Source organism: Hippopotamus amphibius, chromosome 17 (genome assembly GCF_030028045.1).
Source record: "Hippopotamus amphibius kiboko isolate mHipAmp2 chromosome 17, mHipAmp2.hap2, whole genome shotgun sequence".
Classification (NCBI taxonomy): Eukaryota; Metazoa; Chordata; class Mammalia; order Artiodactyla; family Hippopotamidae; genus Hippopotamus; species Hippopotamus amphibius.
The window spans coordinates 50,980,687-50,999,809 of NC_080202.1; the positions used below are offsets into that span (position 1 = coordinate 50,980,687).

Consider the following 19,123-nt stretch of genomic DNA (forward strand, 5'->3'; position numbering starts at 1 on the left):
AAGACCTAAATAGACATTTCTCCAAAGAAGACATACAGATGGCCAACAAACATATGAAAAGATGCTCAACATCACTAATCATCAGAGAAATGCAAGTGAAAGCCTCAATGAGGTATCACCTCACACCAATCAGAATGGCCATCATCACAAAATCTGGAAACAACAAATGTTGGAGAGGGTGCAGATAAAAGGGAACTCTCCTGCACTGTTGGTGGGAATGTAAGTTGGTACAGCCACTATGGAAAACAATCTGGAGGTTCCTTAAAAAACTACAAATAGAACTACCATATGACCCAGTAATCCCACTCATGGGCATATACCCAAAGAAAACCATAATCCCAAAAGAAACATGTACCATCATGTTTATTGCAGCACTATTTACAATAGCCAGGACATGGAAGCAACCTAAATGCCCATCAACAAATGAATGGATAAAGAAGATGTGGCAAATATATACAATGGAATATTACTCAGCTATAAAAAGGGATGAGATGGAGCTATATATAATGAGGTGGATAGACCTAGAGTCTGTCATACAGAGTGAAGTCAGAAAGAGAAAGACAAATATTGTATGCTAACTCACATATTCGGAATCTAAAAATGGTACTGATGAACTCAGTGACAAGAACAAGGACGCAGATGCAGAGAATGGACTGGAGAACTCGAGGTTTGGGGGGGGCGGGGGGGTGAAGGGGAAGCTGAGACGAAGCGAGAGAGTAGCACAGACATAAATATACTACCAACTGTAAAATAGATAGCCAGTGGGAAGTTGTTGTATAACAAAGGGAGTTCAACTTGAGGATGGAAGATGCCTTAGAGGACTGGGACGGGGAGAGTGGGGGGGACTCGAGGGAGGGTGGGGGGGGAGTCAAGGGAGGAAGGGAATATGGGGATATGTGTATAAAAACAGATGATTGAACTCGGTATACCCCCAAAAAAAATAAAATAAAAAAAAATTAATGCGCAGAAATCTCTTGCATTCCTATACACTAACAACAAAAGAGCGGAAAGAGAAATTAAGGAAACTCTCCCATTTACCACTGCAACAAAAAGAATAAAATACCTAGGAATAAACCTGTCTAAGGAAGCAAAAGATCTGTATGCAGAAAACTATAAGATACTGATGAAAGAAATCACAGATGATACAAACAGATGGAGGGACATACCATGTTCTTGGATTGGAAGAATCAATATTGTGAAAATGACTGTACTACCCAAAGCAATTTATAGATTTAACGCAATCCCAATCAAATTACCAACAGCATTTTTCACAGAACTAGAACAAAAAATCTTACGATTTGTATGGAAATGCAAAAGACCCCGAATAGCCAAAGCAATCTTGAGAAGGAGAGATGGAGCTGGTGGAATTAGGCTTCCTGACTTTAAACTATACTACAAGGCCACAGTGATCAAGACAGTATGGTACTGGCACAAAAACAGAAAGGAAGATCAATGGAATAGAATAGAGAACCCAGAGGTAAACCCACACACATATGGGCACCTTATCTTTGACAAAGGAGGCAAGAATACACAATGGAAAAAAGACAGCCCCTTCAATAAATGGTGGTGGGAAAATTGGAAAGCTACATGTAAAAGAATGAAATTAGAACACTTCCTAACACCATACACAAAAAGAAACTCAACATGGATTAAAGACCTACATGTAAGGCCAGACACTATAAAACTCCTAGAGGAAAGCATAGGCAGAACACTCTATGACATACATCAAAGCAAGATCCTTTTTGACCCACCTCCTAGAATCATGGAAATAAAATCAAAAATAAACAAATGGGACCTCATGAAACTTAAAAGCTTTTGCACAGCGAAAGAAACCATAAACAAGACAGGAAGACAACCCTCAGAATGGGAGTAAATACTTGCCAACAAAGCAATGGACAAAGGATTAATCTCCAAACTATACAAGCAGCTCATGCAGCTTCATACCAAAAAAGCAAATAACCCAAGCCACAAATGGGCGGAAGACCTAAATAGACATTTCTCCAGAGAAGACATGCAGATGGCTAGCAAATAACGTGAAAAGATGCTCATCATAACTAATCATTAGAGAAATGCAGGTCAAAGCCACAATGAGGTATCACCTCACACAGGGCAGAATGGCCATCATCACAAAATCTAGAAACAACAAATGTTGGAGAGGGTGTGGAGAAAAGGGAACCCTCCTGCACTGTTGGTGGGAATGTAAGTTGGTATAGCCACTGTGGAAAACAGTTTGGAGATTCCTTACAAAAAAACTGAAAATAGAACTACCATATGACCCAGTAATCCCACTACTGGGCATATACCCAGAGAAAACCATAATCCAAAAAGAAACATGTACCATAATGTTCATTGCAGCACTATTTACAATAGCCAGGAAGTGGAAGCAACCTAAATGCCCATCAACAGATGAATGGATAAAGAAGATGTGGCACAGATATACAATGGAATATTACTCAGCCATAAAAAGGAATGAAATGGAACTATATGTAATGAGGCGGATAGACCTAGAGACTGTCATACAGAGTGAAGTAAGCCAGAAAGAGAAAAACAAATACCATATGCTAAGTCACATGTATGGAATCTGAAGAAATCGTACAGATGAACCCAGTGAGAGGGCAAGAGTGGAGATGCAGATGTAGAGAATGGACTTGAGGACATGCAGCTGGGGTGGGGTGGGCTGTGGGGGGCAAAGGGGAAGCTGGAATGAAGTGAGAGAGTAGCATAGACATAGATACACCACTAACTGTAAAATAGATAGCTCGTGAGAAGTTGCTGTATAACAAAGGGAGATCGACTCGATGATGGGTGATGCTTTAGAGGGCCAGGACAGGGAGGGTGAGAAGGAGTTGCGGGAGGGAGCAGATATGGGGATATATGTATAAATACAGCTGATTCACTTTGGTGTACCTCAAAAGCTGGTACAAGAATGTAAAGCAATTATATTCCAATAAAGAACTTAAAAAAAAACACAATAGAGGGTAAAGGTATTATTTGGAATATGAAGAGGGAGGGTTACATGATAATTACCACTGAATAAAGAGAACTCCAGTTCTTCTGTCTCATTAAACACCCGAATCTCTGGCAAGCAAGATTATAGCCTCCAAAAAGGATATTAGAAGTTTCTTCTTTGAATACCCTGACCATCTTGAAACAGGAAGAAACCCTAAACATGGTGGTATCAAGGGTCTTCCAGGCAAACAACTCAGCCAGTTCACCCTACAGCAGGCTGTCTTAACCTCAGCAGTATTGGCATTTGGGGACAGATAATTCCTTATTGAGGGGGTCTGTCCCATGCACTGTAGGATATCTAGAAGTATGGACAAAGAATGTCACCTGCCATATCAGTAAACAAAGGATGTTGAGACCATCAAGCCATCAGCCACTGCAGCCACCCACACGGTACACCCTGAGGGGATTCAAGACAGAGGAAAATAGGATACTGGCCCTAGATAGTTAAGATGTATATCAAAGGATTAATTTCATTAAGCCCAGACTCTTGCACCTTCCCATACATAAGAAAAGCACTAAATTCATTAACTTGAGAAGTCTGTTTGTTTGTTTTTTAATTTGCAGTAATCTTTTGATATTCGATTACTTGGGGGCTTTTTTGCAAAAACTCCTATATATCCTGGTTCCTCTGTTACCTCTTTGGAACAGTCCCTCAGAGCTATCTGAGAGGCTATATTCCAGGCTTAAGTCCTCAGTAATGCCCCAAATAAAACACAATCCTCAACTTTTAGTTTGTGTATTTTTTTTCCAGTCAACAGAAGCATCCCTGGCCTCTAATCATTTAATGCTAGTAACACAAGTTGTAATGACCAAAAAACATCTCCAGATGTTGCCAAATGTTCATGGGGGAGAGAGGAGAGGAGGGAAAAAAATCCCCAAATCACCTGTGGTTAAGAATCACTACTCTACAGTGTTCAGTCCATAGTCAACTAGCTCCACTCTCAGTCTCAGAGCTTCCAAACAGCTTTTTAGTTCATTATCTCAAACAGAGGCAGACAACCAAATATCACCAGGCATTTGGAGAATGCCTCTAAAATGAAAACCACATAAGAGAAAAACAACTTGGAGGAAACAATATGAACGAAAAAGAAAATTTTAAAAATATTACACTTAGCACAAGAGAAGATATTATGTCCATGGAACAATAGGAATGTCCATGAAACAAGAAGAGGATGTTATAATAAAATACATTCAGAAGAGGGGTGGGTTCTTGGAAATTTAAAAAGTACAAATGAAAACCTAAATACAAGGGTTGGAAGACAAAGTTACATAAATCTCCCAAAAAAGGCAAGAGAAAAAGGTTAAAAAAAAAAAAAGGAGAATCTATTCAGGATGTCAAGTATTCAATTAATAAGAGTTCCAGAGAGAAGAGAAAAATAGAGAAAAGGAAGTCATCAACAAACTGTTTAAATTTTCCAGAATCACAGTATACCGTACCCAGCACAACTGTTGCAAAGAAACCTATTTCAAGGTACATCATCATGAAATTTCAGAACACTAGAGATAAAGAAATTATCCTATAAGACTGCAAAGAAAAAAATCAGTTACATACAAAAGGTCAGGAATCAAAAGAATTTTGTACTTCAACAACAACATTGAAAACTAGAAAACAGAAAAATTCTGAGGAAAATCCTTTCCAATCTAGAATTCTATACCTAAACTGTCAGTTAAACTAAGTACAGAATCTGATACAGGGGAGAGAAGCGAAAAATCTCCAGAATGTTAATGAAGAGAGATCCCAAGATGACAGCTGCACACAAGATGTAGAGGGCAACAAATCCATATTAAAGAATATCAGAATACTCTAATGAATATTTCTTCAAGAAGATAAATCTGATAGAATACCTGGTGCATCCAAACTTATGGAGAGGATATTTAGACTTTTGCAAAGTTCAGGGTTGAATCAGCAATAAATACACTTTTTTTTAAAAAAACAAGCAAATAAATAAAAAAAGATATTAATTCAAAGAGAGAAAAATTGCACAGAAAAAAGAAAGTAACCACAAGATACTTACTATATGGCTCACCTATGAATAGTGTTTGCATAAACACATTAATACAAATACTGAATTAAAAAGTAATCAAACTACCATATAAATATAATGGGAGGAGGGATAGGCACAGGAAGAGTAGGTGGATGTGGTGTGGACAAGGAAGTAGCCAAATTCTTATTTTTCATAGTAGGAAGTTTACTTTGTCTACCTAAATTTTAGAAATCAACAAATAGCGATATAAACATGTTATTTACAGTCATGAAGATAAATATCAAGTAATCGGCTAAAACATTTGAAATGTTTGCCTCTGGAAAAGCTGAGTGGACGATAAGGCAAGAGACTGCTTTTTTGTGGCAAGCTTTATAGAACTATATAATTCTTAAAATTATGTACATAGAGAATCGTGACCAAAAGATATTTGGACAAATGAGAGAAAGAGTAAGGCGTGACATGATATGCAATAGGAAAAAGATCAAAAACAATGCACTTAATGAAGAAAAATTAAACTAAATAATGAATGATAGAGAAAAACATACTAAAATTTTTTAAAAAGTCAATGTCAGGATGTCAGAATGGCCTGTAAGTTGCAAATTAAATATTATCTTTTTATAGTGTTACTATCTTGTTTAAATTTGACTATGTTGCAAAATATTAAGGGAAAGATAAAAGTAGAAAAGTTATGAGATAGTCATATTAAATAATCAATATTAATTAGGTATATTCAGAGTATTATATTAAATTTTATCTCTCTGATTTAAAAAAGTAAAGGGTTGGACTTCCTAGGTGGCGCAGTGGTTAGGAATCCGCCTGCCAATGCAGGGGCCATGGGTTCGAGCCCCGCTCTGAGAAGATTCCACATACCACGGAGCAACTAAGCCCGTGCACCACAACTATTGAGCCTGTGCTCTAGAGCCTGTGACCCACAGCTATTGAGCCCGTGTGCCGCAAATACTGAAGCCCACGAGCCTAGAGCCCGTGCTCCACAACAAGAGAAGCCACTACAATGGGGAGCCTGCGCACCACAATGAAGAGTAGCCCCCGCTCGCAGCAACTAGGGAAAGCCCGTGTACAGCAACGAAGCCAATAAAATAAATAAATAAATTTATAAAAAAAAAAAAAAAAGTAAAGGGTTAAGAGAAGGCTTTCAAAACCCATATGATAAAACCCATAAATTAGTACTTATTAAAGAGAATTTATTTATAAACAAAACTTGCTATAGCAATAAGAGATCACTTACAAACATCCTCATACTGTTGCTGTAATTCATTCAAAGTAAATATAATATCCCCAATATCCACCATCTGGTTACCTGTAATAGAAAGAATAAGTTTAGTTACTGTATTTCCTTTTAAACACAAATACAACTGCCATCCTATTCTGAAATTAAAACACCACATAAATATGTGGAATTAGGAACAGAGGGCCAGCTATTATGGGCTTTGAACAATATCTGGAATTGTGAATTAATAATTCAGTATTCACTGAAGCATGACTTCATTAATATGACAAAATGAAGGTGGAGTAACAGGTAAGAATTATTAATTCTTTCAACAAGTTTCAGCAGCTAATACATGCCATATGCACTGTGCTACATACTGAGGATATAATACTGAGCAAAAGTAGACATGTTATCTACCCTCCTGGTGCTTAGTCTTAATTGAGATACAAACCTTAATCAAACAGTTAAAAATACAAATTGCAATTGTGATTAATGCTGCTAAAGTGTACAATATGAAAATATGCCCTAGTCAGAGAGGTCAGGGAAACATCCCTGAAGAACAGAGTTTAGTTTAGATTTAACGTATCAGTAGGAATAACTAGGAGGAGAGGAATGTTCCAGGAAAAGAAAAGAACATGTGTAATGGCTATGGCAGGAGGAGAATGGTATATAGTTAAAACTCTAAGGAGGCACAGAGAGTAAGGGAGAATATGGTCTGAGATAAAGCTGAAGATCTGGATAAAGGCCAGACTTTGCAAGGCTTTATACATTAAAGAGTTCTTTATCACGAGAGGTATTATTAGATTTTATGCAATGAGTGTAACATGACCAGATGTTTGTTTTGAAAAGATCATTCTGGCTACAGTGTAAAGGGGAATAAGACTGGATATGGGTAGACTTGTTAGAATATTGGTAGACTTCCAACTGTCCTAAGTAAAGATTATGGTAATTTAGATTAAGGTAGTAACACTGGAAAACAGAAAGATTGAAGAGATATTTGCGTCTAAAATAATAGTACTTCAATAATGATTTCATGAGAAGAACACAGAAAACAGCTGTCAAGGATATTCTTAGATTTCTGCTTCACATTTCTTGAGCCTGTTCTAGGTGCCAAACAGTGATAAATTTTTACATCTAAGTCCTACAATAATCCTATTAAATTCATTTATGTCTGATCTACCTCCCCAAATAAAGTGGGAGACCTGGAAGCCCAGACCAGAATTCCAAAAATTAAGGCACTACAGTGGTTTCAAGTAAGATTTCTGTTGCTCCTGGTAGAGCCTGTCCTAAAGGCTCTTTAATAATATGGCTTGAGATTAGTCTTTAAAATTCCTATTTATAGACATCTTCATGCTCCAGTACATCTCTCCACTCCTGTCTATCACCTCCAGCCCACCATAAAAGATTAAGTAAAACTGCATACAGCCTGGCTCTATCTCTGGACCACACTTCAGCAACCAAAGGCCCACTACCAAATGACAAAAACCAGCAGAAGCCCACTGGAAAGGATGCCATGTCTGATTACTTTCCTGCCATATTTATACAAACTTCCCTCAGTCTAAAATCTTCCCCCCTCCACCACCATCTTTAACCAACCAACTCCTACTGATCATTCAAGATTTAGCTCAGACATCACCTCCTCTAATAATCTTTCCCTAAGTGCTTCCAGTATGCATTAGCAGCCTATATAAACTCTGTAATCGTACCTGCTAAATAACATCATAATTTTCAGTTTGACTCTTTTCACACAAGAACTTGAGCTCCTTGAGAACAATAAATATGTTTTATTCATCTGTGTATCACCTACCACAGTTACAGGCACAGTAAATAATGAATGACTACCTGACTCACTAAGTAAATGGATAAATCAATTAATCAATTACTAATCAATCCATTATTTTAGGACATCCCCTGGTGACACATAAACATATAATGCAAAACATCTGCTAAATACATTACACTGTTTAAAGAGAGTATAACTGAATAGCATAGGAAGATTTTGTAATCAAAGCTACAAAATAAAGTTGAAAATTTAAGAAATTTAGGTCTTCTAACTTGTGGAGCCAATGCTCTTAACACTACAGAAACTACCTCTCCACAAAGACAAGAAATGACTATTGGAGAAGAGAGATATGGTTGAAAAGAAAAAAAATCCATTTTTTCTCTTATAGTTTTACCAAACATACCAAAAGATAAAAATTTTAGAAATTTCTCACTTAATTTTTCTAGATTATCTTTTACCACAGACACCCGTAAGCAAAGTCAATGGCAAAAGGCAAGAATCAAGAAGGAAAAGAAGTAAAGGATAAATCAGAAAAACTGGGGGCCAAGAAAGATATATATACATATCAATTCAAATAACTCACTGTCAATACTAGCATGTTTTATCACTTCCTGAAAAGTTTCAGGGATTACAAGGATATCCATGCTATCCAAAATATCATCCAGTTCAGAAGTTGAAACTCAACCACCTTTTATCCTACAGAAAATCTTCAAGGCATTCTGAAATGCTGCAAAAATACAATAAACAAAGAAACTATTGTACCATGAAAATCAATAGCTTTTCTTGGAGGAGCTGACTTTGACCAGGGGAAAATAAATTTAGGGTTTTCTAAAAATTTACCTGCAACTAGGCATTTGCCCAATTCTGGACATATTCCTAGTATAAAATGTAATTTTTGCTATTATACTACTAAAATAATATTATCAACAATAGCTGGGTTTTACTGAGTGCTGTTTATGTGCCAGGCACTGTGCTATAAGTTATGGGCTATATAATTCCATTATCACAATTGGCCTATAAAATAAAAATTATCATTATCCCTACATTACAGATAAGGAAATTAAGGCTTAGAAAGTCCCTTTTTAAATTTTTTAAATTGAAGTACAGTTGATTTACAATGTTGTGCCAATCTCTGCTATACAGCAAAGTGACTCAGTTATACACATTTATACATTCTTTTTACTTATATTCTTTTCCATTATGGTTTATCTCAGGAGATTGGGTACAGTTCCCTGTGCTATACAGTAGGACCTTGTTGTTCACCCATTCTAAATGTAGTAGTTTGCATCTACCAACCCCAAACTCCCAGTCTAACCCTCTCCTTCCTACCCTACCCCTTGGAAACCACAAGTCTGATCTCTATGTCTGTGAGTCTGTTTCTGTTTTGTAGATAGGTTCATTTGTGCCATATTTTATATCCCACATATAAGTGATATCATACGGTATTTGTCTTTCTCTTTCTGACTTACTTCACTTAGTATTACAATCTATAGCTGCATTCATATTGCTGCAGATGGCATTATTTTGTTCTTTTTTATGCCTGAGTAGTATTCCATTGGATATATGTAGCATATCTTCTTTATCCATTCATCTGTGGGTGGACATTTAAGTTGGTTCCATGTTTTGGCTATTGTGAATAGAGCTACTATGAACATAGGAGTTTGTATATCTTTCTGAAATACAGTTTTGTCTGGGTGTATGCCCAGGAGTGGGATGGCTGGATCATATGGTAATTTTATTTTTAGTTTTCTGAGCAATCTCCATACTGTTTTCTATAGTGGATACACCAACTTACATTCCCACCGAAAGTACAGGAGAGTTCCCTTTTCTCCACATCCTCTCCAGCATTTGTTATTTGTAGATTTTTTAATCACAGTCATTACGACTGGTGTGAGGTGGCACCTCATTGTAGTTGTGATCTGCATTTCTCTAATAATTAGCGATGTTGAGCATCTTTTCATGCTCCTACTGGCCATCTGTATGTCTTCTTGGGAGAAATGTCTATTACGGTCTTCTGCCCATTCCTTGACTAAGTTGTTTGCCCTCCTGTTGTTGAGTTGTATGAGCTATCTGTATATTTTGGAAATTAAGCCCCTGTCAGTCACATCACTTGCAAATATTTTCTCCCATTCCATAGGTTATCATTTCCTTTTGCTGTGCAAAAGCTTGTAAGCTGGATTAGGCCCCATTTGTTCATTTTTGTTTTTATTTCTATTGCCTAGTGAGACTGACCAAAGACAATATTGGCAGGATTTATGTCAGAGAATGTTTTGCCTATAGTCTCTTCGAGGAGTTTTGTGGTGTCATATCTTATGTTTAAGTCTTTAAGCCATTTTGAGTTTATTTTTGTGCACGGTGTGAGGGTGTGTTCTAACTTCAATGATTTACATGCAGCTGTCCAACTTTCCCAGCACTACCTGCTGAAGAGACTTTTTCCCATTTTATATTCTTGCCTCCTTTGTCGAAGATTAATTGACTGTAGGTGTGTGGATTTATTTCTGGGCTCTCTATTCTGTTCCATTGATCCGTATGTCTGTTTTTTTGTAACAATACCACACTGCTTTGATTACTGTAGCTTTGTAGTATTGTCTGAAGTCTGGGAGAGTTATGCCTCCTGACTTTTTTATCCCCCTCAGGATTGCTTTGGCAATTCTGGGTCTTTTGTAGTTCCATATAAATTTTTGGATTATTTGTTCTAGTTCTGTGAAAAAGCTCATGGGTAATTTGATATAGCATTAAAACTGTAGATTGCTTTCAGTAGTATTGCCATTTTAACAATGTTAATTCTTCCAATCCAAGAGCATAGGATATCTTTCCATTTCTTTGAATCCTCTTTAATTTCCTTTATTAATGTTTTATAGTTCTCAGCATATGCCTTTCACCTCTTGGGTCAGGTTATTTCTAGGTATTTTTTTAATGCAATTTTAAAAGGTACTGTTTTTTTACATTACTTTTCTGACATTTCATTGTTAGTATAGAGAAATGCAACTGATTTTTGAATGTTAATCTTGTATCCTGCTACTTTGTTGAATTAATTTATTAGATCTAGTAGTTTTTGTGTACAGTCCTTAGGGTTTTCTATACATAGTATCATGTTATCTGTATATAGTGACAATTTTACCTCTTCCCTTCCAATCTGGATACCTTTTATTTCTTTTTCTTGTCAATTGCTGTGGCTAGGACTTCCAACACTATGCTGAACAGAAGTGGTGAGAGCGGGCAGCCTGTCTTGTTCCAGATTTTAGTAGGAAGGCTTTCAGCATTTCACCATTGAGTATTATATTGGCTATAGGTTTGCCACAAATAGCTTTTATTATGTTAAGATATGTTCCCCATGTATCCACTTTGGTAAGCGTTTTTATCATGAATGGATGTTGAATTTTGTCAGATGCTTTTTCTGCATCTATTGAGATGATCATGTGATTTTTGACTTCTATTTTGTTAATGTGGTTTACTATATTGATTGATCTGCGTATGTTGAACCATCCTCATGAACTTAGGATGAATCCACTTGGTCTTGGTGTATGATCTTTTTTATGTGTTGTTGGATTCAGTTTGCTAATATTTTGTTGAGAATTTTTGTATCTATATTCATCAAACATATTGGCCTGTAATTTTCCTTTTTAGTGGTATCTTTGGTTTTGATATCAGGGTAATGGTGGCTTCATAGAATGTCTTTGGGAATGTTCCCTCCTCTTCAATCTTCTGGAAGAGTTTGAGAAGAAATGTATAAGTTCTTCTTTGTATGTTTAGTATAATTCTGCTGTGAAGCCATCTAGTCCTAGACTTTTGTTTGTGAGGAGTGTTTTTTTGTTTTTTAACTACAGATTCTATTTCACTTCTAGTGATCAGTCTGCTCAAATTACCTACTAGAAAGTTCCTTTTGATTACACAGCTAGCAAATGGAAAAGCCAGAATTCTAATCAATTCCAGAATGTTTGCTCTTAATCATTATACTATACTCACCTCTTAGTTAAAACTTTTAGCTATAACAATTTCTCACCAGTTGTATAATCTACAATAGCAAGGCAGCTTAATCCAAACTCTGGAGAAGTTATTAATTACTTTAAAATGTAACTTAGGAAAGATACTATAAAAGAAAAGAATGGTATAGGTACAAAATTTCTCTTCAGATTTTTAATACACCACAAAGAATTTGGCAATGCTTTAACCACTACTAAGAGATCTCCTAATGGTACTGATGAACCCAGTGCCAGGACAAGAATAAGGATGCAGATGCAGAGAATGGACTGGAGTACATGGGGTTGGAGGGGGCGGGATGCAAAGGGGAAGCTGGGATGAAGTGAGAGAGTAACACAGACATATATATACTACCAATTGTAAAATAGATAGCTAGTGGGAAGTTTCTGTATAGCAAAGGGAGATCACCTCGATGATGGGTGATGACTTAGAGGGCCGGGGCAGGGTGGGGAGGGGGAGTCATGGGAGGGAGGCGGTATGGGGATATGTGTATAAATACAGCTGATTCACTTTGGTATACCTCATAAGCTGGTACAAGAGTGTAAAGCAATTATATTCCAATAAAGAGCTTAAAAAAAAGATCTCCTATTTATCCATAGAAACTTCATATTCTTATGCTAACTGTCCTTCTTATCAAAAATGAACTGGGAAGAACATGATTAAAAGAAAATATTCATAATAATGAAGAGAATTTTCCCCCAAAAGAAGTCTTCCTTAAAATCTAAAAATATATCTGTGTCCAAATGCTATATTTAAGTGTTCCTCAGACCACTGTATCCCTTAATTTACTTTGATAAGGAAACACAATTCAAATAATTAATTTCAGAGTGCAAATTACTTTATAGTCAGACTCGATTTTCTTGGAACTCAGGATATAGTAACCACAATGATCCACAAGTCCTCAGATAAGGAGGAAGAACTGGCCACTATTTATTCATTCAACTAGTAGTTATTAATCAAGTGAGCAAAAGTAGCAGAGGAAAGACCTCTGAGAATCCTCTCCTCTATACAACAATGAGAACACTGGCAAAAACTGTCAAAATCAACTTTTTTCAAAACTCTGGAAATCAACCAAAGGCTTACAAGCAATGTTTTTTCAAGAAAAATGGCTGAATCTCCTTAAAAACACTGAGCTTTGTGGCATTTTAACTTGCCATATTCCCACCTCCCTATCCCAGGAGCTTCCAGGAGCCTTGAAAACCAAGAGCCTAAATCACAATGAAAACCATAGCCTGAAATCCAATGGAGAAGAATGAGGCTGGAACTTCTTCAAAGCCCCATTCTCTGAGAACTGTTATTATTAGACCTGTCTGGTGGTTCCCTGGAAGACCCTGTTTGCAAAGCTGTTCTTATATGACCTGACTCAGAGCTTACCCAGTGCAAACAGCCTTTTCCCTGGGAGAATTCATCAAAAACAATCAGAGACATTTGTTTAACATTATAATTGCCAGAGGTGGTGGATAACAATAGGCAAACAATAGGCTAACAAACAAGCTTAAAAGGAAAATCTGGGAAATGAAATTTCCATAGGGGGCTTTGAACATCTCCAACATATTCCTGGGACTCTAGATAGCCACACACAAAGGGCCAAGCTGTACAGATGCTCAGGAAAGACTTGAGAAGGTCCTAAACTCTCACCACTGTCTTACTTTGAGGATATACATAAGAAGGAAGTGAAGGCTAAGGCAGAGTTGAAAAAAACGATCTGACTATGTGTGGAAGGCATATCCCAATGCACACACTGTTTCTACTCTGCCTAATAATTTATAACTCATTTTGCCTTACAAACGTATGATAAAGACACATGCACACATATAAATATAAAATAACATCAAGTATATATAATATAAGAATATGAAAGTCACAATCGTGGAATTGCTTAGTAAGATAATTAAAACCAATTAAATATTCAACAATATGGGATTAAATAAATTATAGTATATCTACATTTTTCAGATACCATGTAGCTATTAGAAAGGCTGACCTCTATCTACCGACATGGAAAACTTTCCAAGACATATTATTTACTTTTAAAAAATCATAGTAGAAAGTAATGAATATAGCACCATCCTTTTCTCTTTAAGTAGAAGATATCTCTGTTTTTCCCTTTTTTGGAGGGTCTCTTGATTCCTAACTGTATGCTTGGTCTTTACACTAGCCTCTGTGAGATCTAGGTTCTCTGTCTAAAAACTGGTAACATTTCATCTTATAAAACATATATATATATATATATTCACAACTGCATTTAAAAGGGATTCTAAGGTCGACATTGAGCTATAAAAATCTAGGAGGAATTAAAGAGTGTCTTTCACATCTTTATACACTTAAATATTGCTTCGATGTCTTATAAAAATAACACATTCAAGAATTATGTGTGTTGCTTTAAAAGGAAAAAAAAGAAACCTGGGACTTTCTGATTGGTCTTAGAACATATGGCCATAAACAGAAATAAGGTCAAAATAGGAAACTAGGACCTAAAAAACCAAGGAATATGAGAGAGAAAATACACTATTCTAAACGGCGGTTCAACAAATAGGCAGTACTTAGGAGTCCAAGCACATATAAATCTAGTCAGGAAAAAGCTGTAAGTCAAAAACCAAGTAGATAAAGGAAAATCCCAATGTCATAGGAGTTACTCAAAATGCCAAGTAGGTATAAGGAATTAAAAGAGGAAAAGCAAACCAAGCATCATATCTGTATTGTTCATTGCTGCATATGGTAGGCATTTAATAACATTTATTACATTAATGAATAAATAAACATTAAAGAGTTTTTCTTGCCTCTTATTTGCTTATTCAGGAATATTGACTATCACATTCATATATCCTTGATTCTAAGAAAATACAGTTTGGTTGACAATAAATACATGTAATCCCAAGGACTGAACATAGGAACTTGATCTTGCCTAATGCAAAAACCAAGGAACTGCTAAAATTAGATCACGAACACTAGAGATCTCAGACTTTTGGAAGCACTATTTCTATCATTAACATGAATAGTCCTTCCAACCACTTTCTTCACAATTTATATGTAGTGTAAACTAAAAGTTACTAGGAGATCCTTCAGTATCTGAAATTTTTTAGGCAGAAATTCAAGCGGATTCTAGACAGTGAAAAAAGTACTGTTAAGGGTAGGGAAGAAATCATATGTGAGTCTTCAATAAAGAAAAAAAAAACATGAACAAAGGTACGGAAGTAAGAATGAAATTGGCATATATGGAGATTTATGATTCAGTGGAGCATGGGGTTCTTGCCTGGGAAAGATTTATGGAGAAAGGAGGAGTGGCAAGCAAAATTATGAAGAAGTGAGGATGTCAAGCATAAGAGTTTGGGCGAAGAAGAGCAGCTAAATTTTTGAGATAATGACATAACAAAAATTTTGCTTTAAGAAAATTGGTCTAGCAGTTATGTACAGGAAAAAAGTGGAGATTGGAGATAGAAAATTAAGATACCATGGCAGGGATCCAGGTTTTTTAGTGCTTTTTATAGAATAATTCATGTCTAATTTTCCTCAACCTGGACTACTGGGGCAAAAAGGAGTTAAGAGATCTGAAAAAGCATAAATTCATGTAACCACCCCACCCTAAAATCAATTACTATCAAAATCATTCCATTTATAATTTTAAAGAAACATCTTTTTACCTGGATCCTGAGAGACCAAATAACAAACTTTATTCACAGCCTTAAGGTAATCTGAAAAATCCAGCATTCCATTGACTATAATAATGATTCAGAAACAGAAAGAAAAAAAACTCCATTAGCAAATTTATCAGCAAACTTATTAAGAATATAAGATAAAAGTGCAAACTAAAAATGTGACTAGAATTAACTGATATTAGAATACCATAGTCTATACACAAGAGCAGTCAACATTAACATTAAACATAGAATGTAAAAAGAAAACTTACCAGAAAATATACTGGAGATACTACACTTCTCTTTGTTCAACGCTTTAATTTTTATATTTGTAATTAGGTGCAAAAAAAATACATGCAACATGCCAATTTTACATACACAGTGGTTTTATCTTAAAAGGATAGGACTGATTTCATCATGTTCTAGAAAAACCCTCTATACCTGCAGTTTGGGGGTAGATTATGAATTTTGCTGAGATTCTAATGAAAGCTTTGCCTCACACCATTCCACCTTTCTCTCTCTCTGTCTTTCCCTCTCTCTCTCTCATGACACACACACACACACACACACACACACACACAGTGCATTAGAACAACTGTATACAATATTGCACAATAGCAAAGTAATCCTCGCCCAAAAAATCACCTCAATTTTCATGCAAAAAGAAATGGCTATTTCTTAAAAGAATAGTATCTGAATTGTAGAAATGAAAATTTCAGTAAGAATTTTTGTCTGGCTTAAATAAGTTGAAATTATGTAGTGGGTTTTTGAATGATATTTCACAGGCCATCTCTGATAGCAGCTAGAGCTGAAAATTCAGACTTACAAATTGTACCAAACCACAGAATCAGGGTTCTTAAATCTCATTTTCTAGACAAGTATAGATCCATGTTAAGGAATGTGAATTTTTCAAAATTCAAGTTAAATATCTACAAAGTCATTTTCCTCTGTATTTAAGTAAATGAGGTCGACTTTGAAAGGATTTACATCAATGTTATCTATGTCCAGAAGAAAATTGTTATAAATTCACATTTCAATTTATTGTCATCTGAGAAGACAACCTTTAGAACACTTCAGTGCTTCCAGTGGTCTACAGGCTTCTACCTGCAGAGAAATTGACAAGGCTTGGTTGTTCTCATTTCCAAACAACAGAAGCACTTTCTCCAATATTGGGAGGTTTGTTAAGTTGTCTGCCTCAAAAATTATTTTTCAGTGTGACAACTTGAAAGTGGTTTCTCCTTTCCTTCAAAAACAATGAAATGCGCAAGCCACAACTACTGAGCCCGCGCTAAGCAACCAGTGAAGCCCACACACCTAGAGCCCATGCTCCACAAGAGAATCCACCACAATGAGGAGCCTGAGCACCACAATGAAGAGTAGCCCCTGCTCCCAGCAAATAGAGAAAGCCCACACGCAGCAACAAAGACATAACACAGACTAAATAAATTAATTAATTAAATTAATTTTTTAAAAAAACAATGAAATGTCTGCACAAATTTCAGTGAACAACTTTGACTTGTTTTCTGACTTTTATGTGACATTGGGTTAGGCAAAACTCCTTTAGATAAAAGATCGAGTGCAATCCATGAATAAAAAAATTGTAGACTAGATTTCATCAAAAGTATAAACTTATGTACTTGCTTCAGCAGCATATATACTAAAAATTGGAATGATACAGAGAAGATTAGCATGGCCCCTGTGCAAGGATGACACACAAATCTGTGAAGCATTCCATATTAAAAAAAAAAAGTATTAACTTACGCTCTTCAAAAAACAGTTTTAAAAGAATGAAAAGACAAGCCATATACTAGAAGAAAATATTTGCTAATCACATGTCCGATAAAAGACTTGTATTCAGAATATATAAGTAACTTTCAAAATACAATAATAAGAACACAAATTTTTCATGGGAAGGAGATAAGCAGATAGCAAATAAGCACATAAAAATGTTTAACATAATTTGATCCTTCCAGAAATGCAAATTAAAATCACAGTGTGAGATAATACCATACCTCTATTAGAATGACTACAATTTTTAAAGGCTGACCAATTTCAGGATTGGCAAGAATGAGGAGCAACTGGAACTCTCATATATTGCTTATGGCGATGTAAAATGGTTCACCTGCTTTGCAAACACAGTTTAATAGGTTCCTAAAAAATTAAATATATACCTACCATATGACCCAATTATTCTACCACTGTGTATGTATTTACCCAAGACAAATGAAAGCATTAGACCACACAAACACATACAAATGAATCTTTACACCAGCTTTACTTGTAATAGCCAAAAACTGGAAACTATCCAAATGTCCATCAATTAGTGAATGGATAAACAAATTATGGTATAGTCATATAATGGAATATTATTCAGCAATAAAAAGGAATGAACTTTTGATACACACAAAAGCATGGGTGAATCTCAGTATAATTAGCTGAGTGAAAGAAAGCAGATCAAAAAAAAGGAGGACTTACTGCATGACCCTGATAAAATCCAAACTAATCTACATGACAGAGAAGATTAGTATTTGCTTGGGAGTGGTGATGGAGGCTGTGGAGAGGGAGTAGGACTTACAAAGGGGTATGAGAGGTATTGCGGCTTCATAAGTGTATACATGTCAAAATTTATCAAATTGTACACTTTAAATCCATGCAGCTTATTGTACGTCAATTTTACCTCAATAATGTTATAAAATATGCAAATAATTTTAAAATCCATTGGTACATCCATTATAGAAAACAGTATAGAGGTTCCTCAAAAAAATAAAAAGAGAACTATGGTATCATCTAGCAATCCCACTTCTGGGTATAAAAAAGGAAATAAAAGCATGATCTTAAAGAGATATTTGCATTACCATGTTCATTGCAGAATTATTCACAATAGCCAAGATATGGAAACAACCTAAGTGCCTGTTGATGGATGAACTAATAAAGAAAATGTGATAAAATACTCACACACACAGACACACACACACATAAACATACATACACAATGGAACATTATTCAGTCATTAAAAAAAAGGGAAATTCTGCCATTTGCAACAACTTGGATGAATCTGAAGGACAATACACTAAGTGAAATAAGCCAGACACAGAAAAGACATATACTGTATGATCTCACTTATATGTAGAATCTAAAAAAGTTGAACTGATAAAAGCAGAGAGTAGAGTGATGGTTGCCAAGGGCTAGGGGTTGGAGGAAAGGGGGAGATGCTGGTCAAAGCATACAAACTTTAGATATAAGATGAACAAATTCTAGTAATCTAATGTACAACATGGTGACTATAATTAATAATAATGTGTTGTATACTTGAAATTTGCTAAGAGTGGATCTTAAGTGTTCTCACCGCAAAAAAGGGGCGGGGAAGATATGAGGTGATGCATGTGTTATTCAGCTTGATTGTGGTAATCAGTTCACAATACATACATATATCAAATCAAGTTGTAACCATAAATATATACAATTTTTATTTGTCAATTATATCTCAATAAAGCTGAAAAA

At 35.7% G+C, this 19,123-nt stretch overlaps 1 protein-coding gene and 1 non-coding gene across 2 annotated transcripts in view; one reads left to right on the forward strand and one right to left on the reverse strand.

Moving 5' to 3' along the window:
- The window catches only part of LOC130839628 (integrin beta-3-like), a 192,402-nt gene that overhangs the window by 99,145 nt on the left and 74,134 nt on the right, over positions 1–19,123 (reverse strand). The window lies entirely within an intron of this gene.
- LOC130841165 (U6 spliceosomal RNA) lies at positions 17,259–17,362 on the forward strand. The gene has a single exon (XR_009050200.1). It is a non-coding gene; the product is annotated as a U6 spliceosomal RNA (small nuclear RNA).